This window comes from Falco punctatus, assembly GCF_963210335.1.
Source record: "Falco punctatus genome assembly, chromosome: 6".
NCBI lineage: Eukaryota > Metazoa > Chordata > Aves > Falconiformes > Falconidae > Falco > Falco punctatus.
In genome coordinates, this window is record NC_137585.1 from 68,444,788 (window position 1) to 68,450,309 (window position 5,522).

Sequence of the window (5,522 nt, forward strand, 5' to 3'; positions counted from 1 at the left end):
GTCGGTGACCGTGAGCCGTCACGTCGCATCGCGCTCGTCGTCATGTTCAGGGTGGGCTGCCTGAGGGGGCCGCGCCGCGGCTGCGGGGCACGGGTGGCTGCGGGGCGCGGCGCTGCCTGAGCCGCTCAGCTGTCACCGTGATAAAACACTGGGAATAACTCTGGCGTAACACCAAGTTACTACATCAGTAGCAATTTAATGAGTGTCGTCGGCTGTGTTGCATAGCCTGAAGCTGGTGCCTGCACTGAGGCCTGCTGGCTGTCCGGTGTGCCAGCCGCTTGTGCCTACCCGGTGTCCGGAGGCCCTTTGCAGCAGTCAACGTGCCAGCACAAAACCCCCCGATTTGAGGCACTCACAACCTGCGTGCCCGGGCTCCATGTCAGCTGCTGGGCAGCTCTGGAGGTGCTCAAGCTGGAAAAAGCTGGCACAACCCAGAATTCCAGATGATAATCTGCTATTTAATCCTCATTTTGAATCCAGATCCATTTTTCTTGAGTATGGGAGAATGTTTACACCGCTCCACGCCTAAGCACCCAGAAATACCGGACAGTGCCAGCTGGCAGGCCTGAATGTGCATAATGAGATTATTCAGCTGTTAAAGCCACCTTTTTATTCAGAGGCAAGAGTCAGTCCAAATTTAAGACTGTTCACTGATGTAGAGGTTTAGGTGTACTCTACCCACCAGTACAGGACTAGACAGGTGGGTTTTTTTCAGGAAAGACCTCTCCTCCCTGTTTAAATTAATCACAGACACATCTAAAAATCCCTGAGTTTGAAAGGGCAAAGTCATGCTTATTATTTACACAGGATCATTCCAGTGTCCCTACTACACAAAGATTTCATTTACTTGCCAAAATATCTGAGTTATCAGGTTGATTAAGCTTGATTCACTAGAGAGAAGATCCATGTGCTAAACGTGGAAAAAAAGAAGTTAAATGGGGAGGCTAACTCCAGGTTAAGTGTTGGCACTTTATTTTCCAAAGGCACCAATCCCACAGCCTGTTAAAGGATGCCTTTGAATTATTCCTTTTTGAGTCTGTTTTGAAAAGGCGAACTCAGCATTATGTTAGGCTGAGGTATCAGTTTCAGTGGCATTCCATCAAGAAATGTTGGCTTGTTTTCTTTTGAAGCATGATATTGCTGCCTTTTCTAACATGACTAAAATGCACCATCAAAATTTTGAAAGGAAACAAGTTCCTTCTGTATTTATACCACACTCCCACGCAGTACACCTGTGTCAGAACTCTGTTCTGTAAAGACCATGCAAGTAAATCTTGTTTTACCTTCGACAGCTCAGAAGGCTTTTCCTTATAAAGTACCTGTTTCATCGGTGTACATACTGATCAAGTTTTCCTACTAACTTGCCAAAAAGAAAACCAGGTAGATCTCATTTCCTGAGCCTCAGGTATAAAACATATCTTTCACTTTTTGTAATTCCTGAAGCTCTTATTCCCAGCTTTTTCAATATGTTTCCTCAATTAACTGCCACCAAACGTGGACACAGTATTCAGAGAGGAATCACAGTCGTGCCAAATACTGACCTAATGTAGAATCTGTAGGTGTCCTCAGTATTTCCTTGTAGCCAAATCCAGAAGATAATCTTTCTTGCCAAGTGAGCTGATATTCACATCACTTTTTTAGACCCATCTGTTTCAGTCCTATGATTTTCAGAGGTAATTCATAGCCACTATTTCCTGGAAAGGAGCTATGTTTTAATGCCTATACTCTTTCAAGGTATACAAGCTTGCGTCTCATCCTGTTAAAATAAATTGCATTTGCTTATGCCCAGTCCATCTTGACACTCAGATCCAAGTTAACCTCTCTTCACCACGTACCTCCAGCTGATAAATTTTGACAGGACTTAATTTGTGGGCAGTTTTTTCAGGTTGATATAGCTGCTGAAGTGGCAAGGACTATAATCCCTTTAGAAATACTCTCAGCTGATGATTTTCTGTTTAAAATATTGCAAGTTTAGATCTGCTAGGTAGTCAATTGCATACTATTTAGTATATATACAACCCTGATTTTCAAGCATTTCTGGTTTTCTTATCCAGAATGTCAGGTACTACTGAATCAGCCTCACATAGGAGTCCTCTAAGGCAGGCTTTCTGTGCCAGAAGGGTCAGGCCAGGAGAGGCTCCTTGCAAAGCTAGAACATATGCCCTTAGCAGTGGTGTTTCTGCTGGCACAGGCACCACTTTCTCAGGTTTAGACATGAACCAAAGTCAACAAAATCTTCTGTTGACCTAGATATAGTTACAGCAAGGCTTTTGCCACGTCTAATCATGTCCTACGCAAGATGATTACACTGGCAAAAGTCTGCAGAGCACTTCAAATCTTTACTAACTGAATTTTGAATCACAGAAAATGCCCAACGAGTTAACTTGATGAAATATATATTCCATAAATACATGCTTAGACTTCATTAAACTGGTAAGTGAACCCATATATACAAATATGCCATTACTTCTCCAAGATCCACATTGTGTGATGGAATCATCTCCTTTAGTCCTTTTTAACTTGGGGAAAAAAATTTACTGTTCAAACCCATTCCTATCAGTGCTAGTTGGGAAATACTCAACAAAGTCTCTATCTGCTTTAAAGCAAAGCCACAGTGCTATTTATTTATTTATGCTATTTGACTGATATTTACTTTAGAACTGTGGAAAAGTATTTCATCATCATGCAATCTGTCTGCAACTTTTGTCTTTTTTCCCAAGCACAGAAAGAAATATTTAACTATATCAACCTTTTTTGCCTCTCTACTGTAAACGCCAGGAAATCATGTAACGTTGCAACATTATTTTCAAGGTTTCTTTGTTCTAATATACATTGAAAAAAACAATATTCAAAGCCATATTTCCACTACGCTTTACTCTGTTGGCATATGTCAACTGTCCTTCTGTAGCTGCATCCTTTTGCTTTCTTTGCAGCATTAAAGGATTTATTTAAAACATTAAAAGTGTTATTTTTCTCCCAAATTGGCTTTTCTAAATCTGCATAAACCCAGCCATATGAACTCAAGGAACACAAGTGGTCCCTCTGCAAGAACTGTGAATATCTTAAAATCTGTGTCCAGCTGTGGTGTCATAACTGATTCAGTTGCAAAATGCAGTTCCACCTGTTCCAAAAGCATATAACCGTGGTTTGATGTGAAGGAAAAAAATACTCTTTGAGTTCCCTGTTGTGAAGGCAATATACAAAGTAGATTCATGAGCACAACCAAACCTGTGGAAAGGCAACTGGCCAGCTGCATTCACACAAAGTTTACTGAATGACAGAACAGCTGACATTGGAAGGGACCCCTGGAGATCATCTGGTCCAACCCCCCTGCTCAAGCAGGGCGACCTGCAGCCAGCTGCCCAGGGCTGTCCTGACAGCTTTTGAGTATCTCCAAGGATGGAGACTCCACAACCTCCCTGGGTGACCTGTGCCAGTGCTCAGTCACCCTTGCAGGGACAGAGCGTTTCCTAATGTTCAGAGTGAAGCTCCAGTGTTTCAGTTTGTGCCCATTGCCTCTGGTCCTGCCAGTGGGCACAACTTGTTCTCCTCTTTGTATCCTCCCTTCAACCATTTATGTACACTGATAAAATACCCCCAAGCCTTCTCTTCTCCAGGCTGAAGGGTTCTAGTTCTCTTAGCCCTTCCTCACATGTGAGATGTTCCAGTCCCTTCATCATCTCCATGGCCCTTCACTGGACTTTCTCCCCTATGTCCATGTTTCTCTTGTACTGAGCCAAAAACTCTACACAGGTGAAGCCAGATGTGGCCTTACCAGCGCTGAGCAGAGGGGACCTGCTGGCAGTACTTCAGCGAATGCAGCCCAGGATACCATTTGCTACCTTTGCTGCAAAGGTACGATTGCTGGCTCATGTTCAGCTTGGTGCCTGCCTGGACCTCCAGGCCCTTCTCTGCCAAGCTGCTTGCTAGCTGGGTGGCCCCCAGCATGTGCTGGTGCGTGGGGTTGTACCTCCCCAAGGTGTAGTGAAAAGTTATTACATTGATTACTGCTTATGAAGAAGTGTTTGCCTTTAATTAGGGATCGCTTAACTTGGACAGGGAGCTCAGGGAGCTCGAGGACAGCTTTAATGAGCAGCTGGGGTTTGTCCTGAGCCCCCTCAACCGGCAAGATGTGAGCAGGACCATCCAGACAATAAATACTGTGTGCAGCTGTGTCATGGTGGTAACGCCACCGCGCTTGGGGGTCTGGCCAACGTCCCTGGCATGTGTGAGCCTTATGAATCATCAGATAGTGCATGCCTGCAATTAGCCTAAACTTAAAAGTTTACATACACTAGGTATGTAAACTGGTTTTGTTTTTCACCAACTATGAAGGCTTGCAAGCTCCAGGATTGGGCCAGAAGCCTCACCTACGGGTGGATGCACTACGTAAAAATTCTCCCAGTTACCAAGAGACTCCTGGTGCCAGCTGCAACGGGGCTCCCAGCTGAAGGGTGGGCCTGGGCGGTGTTAAGGTGGGAATTCATCATGTCTCCTTTTCTTAGTCTCGGTAATGCTTTGCAGTAACAAATTGGTGCTTTGCTGCTGTTGCTTTTTTATCATATTGTACATAACTAGTAGTTTCCTTTTATCATATTGCATGCTATTTTTCTTTATTGTATCCTAATATATTAAACTGCATTTATTCTTATATTTGATTTGGAATTCATTTTTGCTTGGCAGCCAGTCAATCAGCAAAACACAGGTGCAGGACTTTGCACTTGTCCTTGCTGAACTGCACAGTACAGCTGTCGGCCTGTTTCTCCAACCTGCTGAGGTCTCCCTGGATAGCAGAATCCCCGTCATGGATCAGCCACTCCTCACACTTTTGTTTCATGGGCAAACTCCCTCTGTGCCCCATCATCCTGATCATTGGTGAAGATGCTGAACACAACTGGACCCAGTGTTGACCCCCAGGGTACACCACTCCTCACCAGCCTCCAAGCAGGCTTCACCCTGTTGACAGCCACCCCCTGGCCCCAGCCCTCCTGCCAGTGTGCAGCCGCCCCCCCGTCTGCCCCCCCAGCCCATGCATCGCCTGTGAGAGGGTGCGGGGCCTGCCAGGCAGCAGCCCCCAGCCCCTCGCCAGCCCCACCACGGCAGGCAGCCCAGTTGGTCAAGCAGCGCCAGGCCATGCTGGCGGCTCCTGACCTTCCTCATCCTCCTTGTGTTTCGAAACGGTTCGCAGCACCTGAAAAGCAAAGCTTTTCGGTTTTGTTCCAACTTTCTTCCTCACGGCCTTTTTTGGTGGGTTTTGCGGAGATGGTGAGGTTACCATGCCGCCCCCAGCCCAAGCACAGCCCAGCACGCCGTAGGCACAGGGTGAAGCTTTGACTTTCACCGGAGGGTGAGGCAGCCTTTTAATGGGAAATACCAGGGCACTGGCACACATTTCTGCAGCCGCGGAAAGGATCAAACAAGCAGTGCGGGCGGTCGAAGCCACGGGGGGCACCGGCGCAGCCGCCCCCCCGCCGCCCGGGCCGGCCCCCTCTGGGGGCGCGGGGCGAGAAGCGGCGGCTCCG